Here is a 17,036-nt window from a genome sequence, read left to right as displayed (position 1 = left end):
CCCGCCCTCCTCATCATTAGGAATGCTCCAGGCAGATTGCCTACTATTCGTCAGCTGTGAGATGACGGCAGATGGGCTGGATCGTTAAGACACCTGTGAAAATTTTTAGCATGGAGAAAATGTTTCAGTGGCATTCCTAATGATGAGGAGGGATGGTGGGGTGGTGCAAAGTTAGGGCACAGATACTCCCGTTTGGCACAGGGTTGTAAGTTTAAAAGTTTTTTTTGGACAATAACTGCATCACCTGCTGAACGGACCCCAGGACAGATCTTGGATTAAAAGCAGCTATCCGAAGGTACAAGTGGTTTGGGGGGGGGGGGGGTGGGAGTCAGATTGTGGGTACAGAGTCGCTTTAGTGCAAAGGCCAGCACTTAGGCTGCCAATCTGTAATGCTGCCTGCGGCAATGTCATCTGGTCTGCTCCTCTATTGTGCTCCATGCTTGGCCTGGGGCTGCTTGTGTCTTTTGGCTTCTTCTACCCATTTCTGCTGCAATAACACCTCTGGCCACTGGAGTGCGTAGGCAGCCAACTGCTCTGGATTTATAGAAGCAGCTTGTCTCCACCTGCTACTCGTCTGCCAATCCTGAACCACTTGCACCTATTAAAACCACCTCCACCTCCTGCCTTATGCCTGAGCATTATTGGACTCTTAGATTCCAAGTAGGGATGGTCCGAACCTGGTTCGGACAGGGTTCAGACGAACCCAAACCCTCCGCAATGATAACCGCTGTCTGCCCGCTCCGTGCAGCGGGCGGATCCAGCGGGAGGAACACCTGGAAAACTGGGATACAGCCATAGCCATAGGCTGTATTCCAGTTTTCCAGGCGGTCCTCCCGCTGTATCCGCCTGCTGCACGGAGCGGGCAGAGAGCAGGAATCCAATGCCAAGGGTTCGGGTTCAGCCGAACCCGGACCTCGGCGGGTTCGGACCATCCCTAATTCCAAGCAAAGGTTTTTTCTAGCTGTTCTGCAGACCTGTGCCTGTTCTTTGATTTACGCTTATTACCTAACCCCAGTCTGTACCATGTATCTCTTCTATTGATGTCTGTACAACTATGCTACCTGTCACTACTCTGTTACTGTGCTGACTTTTATGTTGATAACCTACACTCACCGGCCACTTTAGTAGGTACACCTGTCCAACTGCACGTTACCACTTAATTTCCAATCAGCCAATCACATGGTGGCAACTCAGTGCATTTAGGCATGTAGACATGGTCAAGACAATCTCCTGCAGTTCAAACCGAGCATCAGTATGGGGAAGAAAGGTGATTGAGTGCCTTTGAACGTGGCATGGTTGTTGGTGCCAGAAGGGCTGGTCTGAGTATTTCAGAAACTGCTGATCTACTGGGATTTTCATGCACAACCATCTCTAGGGTTTACAGAGAATGGTCCGAAAAAGAAAAAACATCCAGTGAGCGGCAGTTCTGTGGGCGGAAATGCCTTGTTGATGCCAGAGGTCAGAGGAGAATGGGCAGACTGGTTCGAGCTGATAGAAAGGCAACAGTGACTCAAATAGCCAACCGTTACAACCAAGGTAGGCAGAAGAGCATCTCTGAATGCACAGTACCTCCAACTTTGAGGCAGATGGGCTACAGCAGCAGAAGACCACACGTTACTAGCATGGTGTACCTAATAAAGTGGCCGGTGAGTGTAGCTTGCTGACCACATCTACTTGGCTTGATCCCAGATGCCTTGCACCAACTTTGAGCTGTTGTTCACACTCGGACCACACTTGTGGAGCGACCTGGTTTCCTATTGCTGCAGAAGTCCAGCTTCTGCATCGTGGAGCCTTAAAGAGGATGTACCATCAGGTACACTCTTTTTAAAATCACACATAAATTGTACAGCACCGGCACGGGGAAGCCACTGCCGCGGTCCTGCGTAAGGCGCTGCTCTATTCATGGTTACTGGAATGAAGCGCTAGAGGCGGGCCACCCCATCTCCAGTGGGAAAAAACCCCACCCCTCCATGACGCGGCTCCATTGATTCTAATAGAGCTGCGTAATGGAGGGGTGGGGGTTTCCTCCCACTAGGGGCGGGCCGGCCTGCCTCCAGTGCTTCACCCTGTCCTGGTAACCATGAATACAGCGGCGCTGTAGGCGGGAATCGGGCCGTGGTTCAAAAAAAGGACAGCAGCACTGGCTTCCCCGTGCAGGCACCGTTAGATTCATGTGTGATTTTAAAGACAGTGTACTGCAGTGATTTTCAACCTTTTTTGAGCCGCGGCACACTTTTTATACTTAAAAAATCCCGGGGCACACCACCAACCAAAATGGCACAAAATGACACTAAAACAGTACATATTATACATATAGTTCACGGAGTTCACTCTTGGGGGTTTTAAATCAGCTTCTTATCACCACAAGAGCTGCTTTTTAAGCCCTCAAGAGTGACATATGCCGGGCAGAGATCCTTTCAATAAATTATTCATTTTAAAAAAGTGAAATAAAAAAGGATAACCCCCTCATATATACAATCCCATGTAACCTCATACATACAGTGCCATGTATTCCCATATATATATATATATATATATATATATATATATATATATATATATATATATATATATATATATATAACAGTCCCATGAAAACTCATACATACAGTCCCACGTATATGAGCACATAATTATCAGCACCATATACTGTGGTGATGTGCACTGTATAGCCACAGTATATGGTGCTGATAATTATGTGGCTCATATAACTGCAGTATAAAGGGGTACAATGAGACGTACTATGGCCATGAGGCCAGAGTACAAGTGCCCCCTGCTTTGCCCTCATACAGTAATCATGCCCCCTGCAGTATGCCCCATATAATAATAATGCCCCCTGCAGTATGCCCCCATATAATAATAATAATGCCCCCTGCAGTATGCCCCATATAATAATAATGCCCCCTGCAGTATGCCCCCATATAATAATAATGCCCCCTGCAGTATGCCCCCATATAATAATAATGCCCTCTGCAGTATGCCCCCATATATTAATGCCCCCTGCAGTATGCCCCATATAATGCCCCCTGCAGTATGCCCCCATATAATGCCCCCTGCAGTATGCCCCCATATATTAATGCCCCCTGCAGTATGCCCCCATATATTAATGCCCCCTGCAGTATGCCCCCATATAATGCCCCCTGCAGTATGCCCCCATATAATGCCCCCTGCAGTATGCCCCCATATATTAATTCCCCCTGCAGTATGCCCCCATATAATGCCCCCTGCAGTATGCCCCCATATAATGCCCCCTGCAGTATGCCCCCATATATTAATGCCCCCTGCAGTATGCCCCCATATAATGCCCCCTGCAGTATGCCCCCATATATTAATGCCCCCTGCAGTATGCCCCCATATATTAATGTCCCCTGCAGTATGCCCCCATATAATGCCCCTTGCAGTATGCCCCCCATATAATGCCCCCTGCAGTATGCCCCCATATATTAATAATGCCCTCTGCAGTATGCCCCCCATATAATGCCCCCTGCAGTATGCCCCCATATATTAATAATGCCCTCTGCAGTATGCCCCCATATATTAATGTCCCCTGCAGTATGCCCCCATATAATGCCCCCTGCAGTATGCCCCCATATAATGCCCCCTGCAGTATGCCCCCATATATTAATGCCCCCTGCAGTATGCCCCCATATATTAATGTCCCCTGCAGTATGCCCCCATATAATGCCCCCTGCAGTATGCCCCCATATATTAATGCCCCCTGCAGTATGCCCCCATATAATGCCCCCTGCAGTATGCCCCCATATAATGCCCCCTGCAGTATGCCCCCATATATTAATGCCCCCTGCAGTATGCCCCCATATATTAATGTCCCCTGCAGTATGCCCCCATATAATGCCCCTTGCAGTATGCCCCCCATATAATGCCCCCTGCAGTATGCCCCCATATATTAATAATGCCCTCTGCAGTATGCCCCCCATATAATGCCCCCTGCAGTATGCCCCCATATATTAATAATGCCCTCTGCAGTATGCCCCCATATATTAATGTCCCCCTGCAGTATGCCCCCATATAATGCCCCCTGCAGTATGCCCCCATATAATGCCCCCTGCAGTATGCCCCCATATATTAATGCCCCCTGCAGTATGCCCCCATATATTAATGTCCCCTGCAGTATGCCCCCATATAATGCCCCCTGCAGTATGCCCCCATATAATGCCCCCTGCAGTATGCCCCCATATATTAATGCCCCCTGCAGTATGCCCCCATATAATGCCCCCTGCAGTATGCCCCCATATAATGCCCCCTGCAGTATGCCCCCATATATTAATGCCCCCTGCAGTATGCCCCCATATATTAATGTCCCCTGCAGTATGCCCCCATATAATGCCCCCTGCAGTATGCCCCCATATAATGCCCCCTGCAGTATGAGAATATGCACCAATAGTTTTAAAAAAAACAAAACAACAAACCATCATACTCACCTAATCGGCGCTGTGTGTTCTCCCTCCTCTTCAGGCTCCGTCCTGTGAGCCGCGGCGACTGAACCTCCGGCAGGCGTGATGACGTCACATCATCACGCCTGCCGGAGAGGTCACGTCCCGGCCTCCCATAGGCTGCTGGCATGAAGTGCCGCGGCCTATGGGAGTCAATGCCAGAGCAGGACGCTGACAGGTCCTGCTCTGACATTGTGCGCGATTGAATGTTTCGCCCGCTCACTGTGTGAGCGGGCGGAACATCAATCCATCGGCATATCCCTAGAAGCTGCGCGGCCGCAGCTTCTAGGGATATTAAAGGGACAGTTTCTAATTTCCGACCCGCGGATCCCGCGGCACAGTTGGCGGGTTCTCACGGCACACCAGTGTGCCGCGGCACCCCGGTTGGGAAACGCTGGTGTACTGTACCTGATGGTACATCCTCTTTAAAGGGTGAGGATTGAGAGGATGCTAATACTCCATTCCCTGGTGCAGCCCAAAGCCAAACTGGTTGAGTAGCATAGTGGGTCCACTTTAGCTATCTGTTATAGAATCAAGTGTGAGTAGCTGGAAGGTGAAGGCAGCGTGGCTCCACCCAACGCCTAGTTACCATTACCGAAGCGATGGTCAAAGAGTGATATTTTGAAATTTCCGCTCTGCCGAAGACTAAAGAAACAGCATCGTAAAGCTGTGTGCAGAAGCTATGAGGTACCGGAGCCCGGTCACACTCCATCAGGGACGCGATCGGTTCCCTTTAAGTGCTTAAACTACAGCTTTGTGTATGCAGAGCACATTATCCTACTTAATACATGAAGCAAGATAAAATATAAAATTGTGTTCACATTAGATATATCCAGGAGGGATTCTTTAACCTTGTGTTTCTTCTTCTAAGCTAATTGACTCGGTAAAGGACTATTTACCGTATTTAGATTCTTCCTATTTAGCAGCTGGCTCCATAGAAAATAGACTGTAAAGTCATCGAGAGGCAGAAAGCTTTGCATAGAGTCATTTACAAAAAAAAACAAAGTATGAGTTTAATCATAGATAATACATGGTGTAAAATGTAATCCCATAAAAATCCATAAAGTACAGTTCGTTTGGCACTAGGGAATTGTGGGAAATTGATGAAACCGATCGTGATTTTATTGCTAAGGAAACAAAGGGTCACATTGTATTAAAAATAGAATTTATTTTTTTTTACAAATAATTACCAATTATGGCTTCCCTATAACAAGAAAAATCAATGAATGGACCAAATCTATTCTCTTTCATTACACCCATTGGCATAAAGTACGGGCAAACCCAGTGAGGCTACATCCCACTGTAGGAGTTAATATGGCCATATATCCTCATTTCCATATGGTACATGGAGATGTTTTTGGGATCTACCATTGTGTGCTGAGGCTACAAGACATTATCTGGTACCCACTCATTGGGAAAAAATTGATTAACCATGTTTCATTTTCAAAGCCGGTTCAGGGGCAGCGATATCCCGGGCCCATCCAGCCGATCATTGGTTACAGTTGGGTCGCGCCTCAGCTTCCAATTGGCTGGGTAAGCTTGTGACATCACCTTCGAGAAGTGGCCTTGTACCCTATAGATCTAGAGGTCCAACCTCTGCATCCTGGAATGGGATGAATGGAGACAACCTAGGGGCCACTTACGCTCGTTTACTTAGTATGAGCCAAAGTAAAAACATTTCGGTAGCAAAGCAGATCCACACTCATCACCTGCAAACCAGTCTGATACAGTGCTCTCTGCTGCCTCCTCTGTCCATGTCAGGAACTGTCCAGAGCAGTAGCAAATCCCCATAGAAAACCTCTCCTGCTCTCCAGACTACAAAGAATATCATTTTCTGCAGGACATAAAGCAGCTGTTAAGTACTGAAAGACTTGATGTTTTTTTTATAGAAGTAAATTACAAATCTCTGGCATTTTCTGGCACCAGTTCATTTGAAGAAAAAAATAACTTTTTTTTTTGTGAACAACCCCTTTAAGTTGGGATTAAAGGGTTATTTTTACCTCCTCTTTTTATCTTGCACATTGCTTAAAGATTGTTGAACTTCCTGGTTTTCTTGCTGGGCAGACTCCTTCACTGTGATCGGTCCTCCTCACCAGCAGTACAAGGGCTGGCATCAGCACTGTTGGCCTGTGTTGTTCTGTTCTGTGTTGAGCTCTGCTACACCAACTCACAGCTCAATGGGCTGAGAGCTGTCAGTGTGATGGATTATTACAGAGATAAGGCGGATGTCAGGAGAGCCTGGAGAGAGACTGTGGGGTGCTCCCAGATCCAATCAGGGAGTGAGTCATCAGCCTGGCTACTGCTAATAACACAGAGGTGGTCGGGAACCTAGACAACAACTCGAAGTGAGTCAGACACATCAGAGAGGCTAGCAGGGAGCAAGAGCTAAAAGGTAAGGCCCTATTCCACCAACAGATCTGAGGACAGATTATCTGCCAAAGATTTGAAGCCAAACCCAGGAGTGGATTTGAAAAGAGGAGAAATCCAGTCTTTCCTTTATGACCTGTTCTCTGATTATAGTCTGTTCCTGGGTTTGGCTTCAAATCTTTGGCAGATAATCTGTCGTCAGATCTGTTGGTGGAATATGGCCTTAATAAGAACCAATTGCAAACTTTCCTAAAAAAACACTGGTCTTCCATTCCAAAATTCCCCATTGGCCAGTGCACTGTCAAAACTAGATCCAGTGGGTCCAAAGATCCTGTCCATTTACATATAGTCCAGATCCATATTCCTGCAATTTTCTTTAGTGAACATGTTACAGTAATGTTACAAAAACAATTCCAATTTCTTTGATTTATTCTCTTCGTTTACTTTAGTCTTTTGAGATGCGATGATTGATGTTTGTGTTGTATGGGGAACAGATGGACCTTATTGCTCTAGAGTAGAAAATACTCAGGTATGATAGAAGAACAGATTACTGCATGATTTATGGGACAGACATTGGCAGTTTACTGACATTCATTTACATGGATTTACTTGTGTTTAATATTATGGATTCGGAAGGTAAATTCAACCAATTATGGAAGTCTTCCGTAGCCAAGAACTAGTATAGGACCTAGGAAATGCTGGGACTATGGTCCTTGCCTATTTAAAATCCTTGAGAAAGCAGTGGCTAAAGACTGGTAAGACGGACCAGCTCTGGCTTCCAGAGACAAGAAAGTGGTGGCTATATTTGCTATAAGGCAGGATGAGCATCTTGCCTCACATGGCAGATTGTAGAGTCCCTGAGGATCATCAGGATCCATGGAGTGGCTGTAACTTATACTGTTAACCTTTATTTCTCTTGTTCTGTACTGTTGGCTCCACTGAACCCAAGACCTCTAATGATGAGTAGACACAGATGTGGAATACACAGCAGTCAGAATTGGGAATTTGATAATTATTTGGTATAACAGAGGTACATATTGCTAGTATTGGTATATGCTGCAGGATTTCTGCCTGCAAACCTTTCTTAAAATTTTCTGAGCAGCAAAAATGCTAGAATTGGGCAAATCCTGCTTTGTAGATTCACATTGGGCTAAAAGTTAGTTATGCACTTTCTGTGTCACCAAACTTCGCTACTACAGGTAGTAAAAATGATTTTGGCTGGAAACCAATGCCAGTTGAATTTATGTTAACATGAAAACTACTTTTACTGTAAGCGCAATTGCCCTAAAGGGTTATGAGTGACTAAAGATGAGCGAGCATGCTCGTCCGAGCTTGGTACTCGTTCGAGTATTAGGGTACTCGATGGTACTCGGACCAGCATCTTGTGATACTTGAGACAATGGCTTCTTCTTCTTCCTACATGTTTGGCGGCTTTTTCTCAGCCAATCATCATGCAGGAGAGGCTTTGGGAGCTTGTAGCATCACGTGGGAACCCTACATGTCGATATCAGTGATTGGCTGGCCAGATCAGATGACCTGGCATATAAGAATCAGGTCCCGCGATGCTCGCGTCAGACACAGGCTGGATGAGCTGAGGGAGAGAGCTACTGTCTGTAAGGGAGAGTGTTAGGGTGGGGAAAATAGTGTCTGTTTGGCAGGAATCCAACACAAAGAACCCAACAGTCCTTTTAAGGGCTACAACTACATTTTTTGGGGGTTTGTTACTTGAAATGAGCACCCGAGCATCGGGAAATATTCATCTGAAGTATTGAGCACCCTGGCATCAAGAAATATTTGTCTTGAGTATCAAGCACCCAAGCATTTTAGTACTCGCTCATCTCTAGTTATGACTATGGCCTTGTAAAGGTAGACCTTGGGCTCTATTACACAGACCACTTTGGCCGATTGTTGTTCCATATAATAGAGACAATGATCAGCTGATGAAACAATTATTGGCTGATTGTTTCTTTAGGCCCTGACCTAAAATCATTGGCTGTCGGGCGCGCATCACTACGTGTAATAGAAATTAGTAACGTGCGCTGATCTAGCAGATCGGCACTCGTGTACAATATTGATCGGTGTCACGGCCGCGGCGGCTTCCCGCGTCCCGGGTGGCCGCCGCGACCGCCTCCTGTCCCGTGCAGCCGCCGGGGTCCTTGTGTAGGGACCCGGTGCTGCTGCTGCTTCGGCCCCTGGGGCGCCTCACCTCTCCTCCGTGCATGTCGCGGTCTGTGCCGGCCGGCGCGCGCGTCCCCGCCTCCTAGGGCGCGCGCGCGCCGGCTGTCTCAGATTTAAAGGGGCAGTGCGCTCCTAATTGGTTAGTGGCACCAATCACTCCCCTATAAATCCCAGCATGCCCTGTCCTTAGTGTTGGAGCCTCTACATGCTTCCCATAGCGTTGGCCCAGCCCCCTGTTGTTCCTGTGTCCTATTCCGCTACCTGGTCCCAAGTCCCTGTTCCTGTGTCCTATTCCGCTACCTGGTCCCAAGTCCCTGTTCCTGAGTCCTATCCGTTACCTGGTCCCAAGTCCCTGTTCCTGAGTCCTATCCGTTACCTGGTCCCAAGTCCCTGTTCCTGGTTCCTGTTCCCCTGTCACTCCATCTGTTCCCGTGTTCAGCCTGTCACGTGCGCTCTCACCTGCAGACCATTGCCTGTGCCATCTCCTGCCACGCCTCGCCTGCCGACACCAGCAACCAAGCCAGGGGTAGCGACCTGGGGGTCGCCTGCCGCAGCAAGTCCATCCCGCCTTGCGGCGGGCTCTGGTGAAAACCAGCGGCCCCTTAGACTCCGCCCCCTGGTGAGGTTAGTGCCATCGCTGCTGTCGGTCCAGTGGATCCACTACTCCAGGCGTTACAATCGGGCCGTCATCGGCCCATGTAATAGTACACTAATGGTCCTTTTACACAGAGGGATAATTGATTGTCTAATGATTTTGAGGCAACAATTTTGTTTCCATAACGGTCAGTGTTAAGACGGAGAGATAAATCGTTTGAAAAATGGTTATTACAATCGTTTTTAAGATCGTTTAAGCCCATCTCACACACAGGGTGAATCTGTGAAAGACTGTTTACACAAAGTGAACTGCAAATTTTCAGCGAACGACCAACGATGATTTGAGAACATATTGAAAGACCAAAATGAACGATTTCTCACTCATCGCTTGATCGTTCGCTGTGTTTACACGAGCTGATTAACGCTTAAATGCGATCGTTATCGGGAAAATTCAAACGATATCGTTCCGTGTAAAAGGACCATTAAGCTTAAAGGGGTTTTGGCATTATAGACCCTTTTCCCCTATTATGGGAATAGAGGATAAGTGTCCAATCCCTATAACCTTGCCAACAGGACTCCCTAAACTTCCATGTGAATGAAGAGTCGACCACTGCCCTATTTATTGTTTATGGACAATATATTCTCAAGCGGGTTTCATTCTTGTAATTGTAACGATACAGCAGCCCAACCCAACGTGGTCAGATATGTCTAAACTGTGGGTAAACTTTAGTGCCTGTTTTCCTAGTGGTCTATGGCAGTGAAAGGTTAATGTCGGCGGTCATTCATCCAAGTATTGGATAAATTGGCCATATTGGTCTTTTGGAAGAAGGTCCATTTGGATCCCGCTTCATTGTTTTGCCTTCCTTTGTTTCCGCAATGATAATAGGATGGCAGGAATTCCCTTGAATTTGGAAAACAAGAGTCCCATGAAATGCCCCCCTTTAGATAATGAAGAATACCCTAATATACATTTAGTCTCCAAGATGCAGCTTCCCCTGTTTTTCCTGTGTATAACCAACAACCAAAATTATTTCCATTTTTTTTGTCTACGCGAGAGTCACGGTGTGAGGAGAGTTTGATGTAGCTGCATTTTCTGATAAATGAATACTTCTAAAATAATTCAACTGTTGTGTAAACATGATCCATCCATTTGCTGGAGATGTCTTATCTTGGCTGTGTACAAAGCAGAACAGAGGCAGACAGCATGAAATTAAGGTCACGGAGTGATGTGGAACTGGAGGCGTAAGATAAAGGCTGAGCACAAATGTTCAGGGGGTGAGCCTGTCATGACTCGTTGCATTTTATGCGATAGGATTTATGCTGCAAACTTTTCAGTCCTGCATGTAAAAACTGAGGATAGAATTTTTAATAAACCCAAGTATGTTGTGTTTCGGGAATACACACTATTCGGGAAGGGTTCAATATGGTCCAGGTTGTCAGGGTAAACTCCCCAAAGATTTAAGAGAAACTCCGCCACCAGACTTAAAGCGAATGTACTATTAGGTACATCACTTTGTGTTTTCTAGACCGGCGCAGGGATGCTGGTGACGCAGTCCTTTTCTTGAAACTCCGCCCAGTTCCCGCGCTGGTCTATTCTTGAGCCTGGTATGATGCACTAGGGGCTAGAATCAATAGAGCTGCATCACAGAGGGGAGAAGAGATTGTCACCCTAAGGGCTGATGGCCCCACCCCCAGTGCTTCATGCTGAGCCAGGAATAGAATGGCGCCATGCGTGGGAACTGGGCAGCAGTTCAAAAAAGGACAGTGCCAATGCCGACCACTGTCTTTTCATGCAAAAAAAAAAAAAAAAGCAGTGATAACAAGCAGAGTATACTTACCTAGTGTGCTGCTGCTGTTATACGGCATCCTCTTCTCCATTTCTCCCTTTCAGTCATTTCTCTGCAGTCATCATTTCCCTCTGCTGCAAACAAGCCTCCTTCCTGGTGATTGCCAGCCCTCAATTTTCAGATTGAAGGCGTGCTTGCAGCAGGGAGGGAGATGACTGCAGCATGAGGATTTCCTGATTTACTGACTCAAAGGGATATTCAACCCATGGAATAAAATTATTATTTATTTTTTTTTTAAACTCCCTGGTTTTAATTACAGTGCCCCGGTCCTCGATGCCTCTGTTCAATAGAATTTTTTTTTTCCAACTGGGACCATATTGAAGATGCCACCAGGAAACTACATCTCTTAGCATATTGCATATTGCATATTGAGACATGGATCAGCTGTCCTCCATCTCTGCAGTGGGCCGCAGGATAAAAATTTTAGCATCTAGATGGGATGAGTGAGCTACCGAAGCATCGGAACGCTGCACACTGAACACTTTATTATAGCCAATTGTATTGGTAAATAATGTTAAAAAGTGCAATAATGTTTTGGGAGGAATACCCCTTTAAAACTGCTGTGTAATTCCCCAGTGACTCCATTTACATATAGCACAGGCACCAAAATCTACAAACTAAAAACAAATTTACTTTGAAAAAAAAATTCTCTAGGACTCAGTAGAAGTCGAGTTACCTACGCTTTGTTCCGTCCTTAAACTTTATCCAAACTTTTGAGTTTCTGTAAACTTTTGTTATCCTCCCCCTCTCACGCCTCGCTGATAACATCTGGTTACCGAAACAGCAAATGTGTCCAAAAGCAGCGAGTCCTTATAATAATCTATTCACGGACATCTACAAATAAGGACGTTTTTGATGGACGACCTTCTGTCTGCACTCAGACGTATGTTCTGGTTTGGCTTCCAGTCTGTTACTTTAATTTTGTAATTTATTTTGGCCTATTAGGCATTTTGCTTAATAATTTCAGCAAATGAGCTTGGCATCAGTGGATTATATTCCACAACACCCAATTAGTTTGCCCTTCTCCTGCTCGCTATAGATTTTTGGTCCCACTTCTATCGTTGACCTTCTGTTTTATTCACAAAGAGACTTTTTTTTATTTTTGTTTTTTTATAGCTTTTCTTCTATACTTCCTGAGACACGAGGTCATTATGCAGATTTAGTGAAGTTGTTAGATCTACAACATTCACAACAAAAAAATATATAAAGTCTACATCCTGGATATAGCAAATAGACATCTGGAATGACTGCTGTACAATACTTAACAAGTCCCTTTTAAGTGAAGCTCCGCCTTTAGGACCATTGACAGTTCTAGTCATTTTGTAACTTATTTCTCTTACATGTTTTGTAGAGTCCACTTATTTTTTATTTATTTTGGGTTTTTGCTGTTTAAAAAATTACCAACAAACTGCTGTTGCTGGATCTTTTATTCTTATCTATGACCATGAGTAAAATGTTGAATACCTAATGGTGAAAAACACCTATAAGGGCTGAAGAGTCAGATCCTCAACTTTTCTTCTTGTTACTGGGAAAGCACCAACACACTGCTGTTACTGGACCTGCCATTCTTATCATATGTGTCTCTCCATTTAATAATTGTAGTGAGGAAAAAGTGAGAGTCCCCATACTTATCAGCTGTCAAATGTCCTGCAGGAAGTGTTGTTTTCTTTCCAGTCTGACACAGTGCTCTCTGCTGCCACCTCTGTCCATGTCAGGAACTGTCCAAGGCAGCAGCAAATCCTCATAGAAAAACTCTCCTGCTCTGGACAGTTCCTGACATGGACAGAGGTGGCAGCAGAGAGCACTGTGTCAGACTGGAAAGAAAACAACACTTCCTGCAGGATATACAGCAGCTGATAAGTACTGAAACTGGAGATTTTCAAATAGAAGTAATTTATAAATTTATATAACTTTCTGACACCAGTTCATATAAAATCTTTTTTTTTCAGAGTACCCCTTTAAATGAGCATGTAACACTACAAATGCTATGTTTTCATTGTAAGGGCTGGGGAAACTTTTGTGTTTCTGTACAGGAGCCTCTGCCTCAGTCTATTAACCAAAAATGGACTTGCCCTTTAAGAACTCATTCTCCATCGGTAAGATATTGATGTCCTCTAAGCTGCCAGAAAATCCCGTAATGAAATGTAAATCCCGTTCTGCTCTAATCCTGCTGGCATTTAGCAGGTAGAGAAAAACGAAAATCAGCTAAAACAAATTATCATCTTACAAAAAAAAAGAGACAATAAGATGTTTAGTTGGACGAGTCATTTCATTAGAGGTTTATGAGGTTTTTAGCCGGTGGGGTGAAGCCCCAGAGATGGCAGAGTAAGGTGGTTCAAAGGGCAGCATCAGCCCAGAATCGATGCCAGGCTGGTAATGTGCAAGTCTTCAAAGAACACACCGTCAATGGCTGGAAGTCACGGAGCTAACTAAATATAGCAGAGAGCTTTTCACATGGCAAGAGTGCTGGAAGCAAAGTGCACGCCTCACTGCTATACAGGGGAGTTCTGGCCTTCACCGTCCTTGTATGAACTCCGACTGAATACATTAGGTAGAAATGGAATATGATTATTCCACTACATACACTACTAAGTGGTAGCCGTATGGGTATATTCCATGCAGTGTACTAATAACCACATCTTACAGTATGAGGCCCAAATAACAATGCCCCACAGTAGCCAAATAACATTTTAATATGCCTATGTAACAATGGTATAAAGTGCAGCCGCGCCGAGGGATACAGAGATACAGTAGACTGTGCAGCTGTAACTCTATAGTAACATATATCTCTCTGGGGTCATTGAGATAGGTGCAGGGAGGGGATAGAGAGGACTGTGCAGCTGTAACTCTACAGTAACATATTTCTGTTGTCATAGAGATGAGTGCAGGAAGGGGATAGAGGGAACTGTGCAGCTGTAACTCTATAGTACAGTATTTCTCTCTGTGGTCATAGAAATTAGTGCAGGGAGGGGATAGAGAGGACTGTGCAGCTGTAACTCTATAGTAACATATTTCTGTTGTCATAGGGATGAGTGCGGGGAGGGGATAGAGGGAACTGTGCAGCTGTAACTATAAAGTAACAAATTTCTCTCTGTGATCATAGAAACGAGTGCAGGGAGGGGATAGAGAGGACTGTGCAGCTGTAACTGTATGGCCACAAAGTTCCCTGTATGGTTGTAGAGATGAGTACATGGAAGGGGTGGAGGGGACTGTGCAGCTGTAAGTGTATAAGAACATATTACTCTCTATGATCACAGAGATGAGTGTAGTATGGGTATAGGGAGGGCTGTGCACCTGTAACTGTATGGCTTCACAGTTCTCTCTGTGATCAAGCAGAGAATTTTAGTACTCAGCCCACTCATTAAGGTATAAACAGGGAAGCTACTGAGCCCCATGGATTTGCTGCCACAATGGCTTCTAGAACTTCACTTATGGCCCTGAAATAGAATCACCAGCTCCGTATATGAAGTGATCTAGTCATCCCTTCCTTCATCAGGGCTGGTTGATGTGCCCTGAGGCCGTCCCAGGACACCTTGAATATTACAGACAACACTAATGGCCGACAAGCCTCTCTCTCTCTCTCTCTCTCTCTCTCTATCTATCTCTCTCTCTCTCTCTCTCTCTCTCTCTATCTATCTCTCTCTCTCTCTCTCTCTCTCTCTATCTATATATATATATATATATATATATATATATACGTAGCCTACATATATACATCTAAGGCAATTCACGAGACTGATGTCAGATGATCCATTGTAAGAATTAAGACCAGTAATAGAATGAAGATTATTAGTTATGTGCTGTCTGGGACGGAGTCTTGGGGGAGACATTGTATAGTAAATGGAGATTGTCCTTTTAATACGAATATTATTTAATGAACTTAATTAAAACGTCATTTTTATATCTATTATAATGAGTTTCCCCGCAGTGAGCTTAATGCCATTATAGGAGCCGCCATCTATATGGACGCTTTATCCTTCCTTAATGTCTTGATCTTTTCAGTCTTACAAGGAAGGAGACAAAGTGTCACTCATGGAAGGAGGCTTTAATTGTTCTTTGATTGAGGAACATGTCATAACTCATTAGAGGGATTACTCGCGTATCTGGATTTCAAGGCTTTATTCATTTCACTTCAGCGGCGTTTTAGAGGGAGATAAGAGGAATGAGGTCTGCGTCCTTCTCCTGCAGCAAGTTAATTGTGATCATCTGGTTGTCTCTCGGCTCCTGCCGCGTCGGACTCGCCGGCGTACAGTCTGCAGTGATAAATAAAGATGAGCAAACTTCAATTCAAGGGCTAGAGCTTAGGGGGGTGGCTCAGGATAGACACTGATGCCATACGACAAGGATCAATATCCGATCAGTGGGGTCCGGCCACTGTGACCCCTGCTAATAGCTAGAATTAAGTGACCCAATACTAAATAAGTATTGTGCCACTTTGTCACCAGTCAACTACTTATGACCTCTTTGGAGGCTTCATGGTTGGCCGACTACAGTCAGTAGCCAACCGTGTGACACTATGGATAAAGTCAAGCAGATTTGACAGGATGAGTCTTTCCTATTGCTGCTGCCAGTTCCTTTTAGCAGTGAGCAGAAGACACATCGCTAATAATATAGTGATATTCCATCAATGTCTTTCCTGAGATAGCCCCTTTAAAGGGGTTATCCACGCTCGCAAAAACATGGCACTTCTAGAAATAGCACCACTCCTGCCCTCAGTTTGGACGAAGGTTTAGCAGCTCAGTTCCATTGAAGTGAATGGAGCTTAAAGGGGCTATCTGCAGACTAAAGGTGGCTGGGAGTATGGACATTGCATGTGGGACAATGCCCACAGTGTCCACAACATGCTTCCACCCCCTCTTGTCTGTAGACATTCTCAGCAGAGACCGGGGTCAAGTGCTGGAGAGCAGAAGAGGTAAGACCTTTGCTGCTCTCCGGTTAATCCCTTCAGTTGTACTACTACATTAAACCTGAGGAGAGGGGTGGTGCTGTTTTTGCAAGGAAGTAGCAGTGTTTTTTTTTTTCTTAGTCTGGATGATCTCTTTGAAGGGTCATCCCAGCAGATGAGAAGTTATCACATACCCTCTCTCCCCAGTGTTCAATTTCTGGGGAGTTTGCCAACCATGCAATATACTTTTCTCCCTGCTTGAATGGAGTGGGCTGTATAACCAGGGCCGGGACTATATTGGTTTCTTACAAAAAAAAACCTGTCCTGTCCCTGTCCTTAAGTTGCATTTAGTACAACCATTTATTGGGACGGCACCTTCAACTGTAAGGTCTTTGCAGCTGAAATCTTCCTCTGTAGGCTGCCATGAGCTTGAGGTTTACAGGGTGTTGAGAGCAGAGGACCTCTGTGTTCTGCCCCTGACTTGGTGAATGCTTGAAGGTCACATAATTGTCATGCATTTGCCTCCAGTCTGCAAAGGTAGTTGAAGACAGGTTTACTGAGGGGGCACTTACCTACCTCCGGGGAGGATAGAGCACCTATCTAAACTGAGGAAACTATGTTCCTTCTAGGGGACATCTGATCCGGGAAGAACCTCCCTACATACTGTGAGAACTTATCTACCGACTGGGCCACACCTAGCTATCCATTGGA

The sequence above is a fragment of the Dendropsophus ebraccatus genome, chromosome 13, assembly GCF_027789765.1.
Source record: "Dendropsophus ebraccatus isolate aDenEbr1 chromosome 13, aDenEbr1.pat, whole genome shotgun sequence".
NCBI lineage: Eukaryota > Metazoa > Chordata > Amphibia > Anura > Hylidae > Dendropsophus > Dendropsophus ebraccatus.
This window is presented reverse-complemented; position numbering follows the sequence as displayed.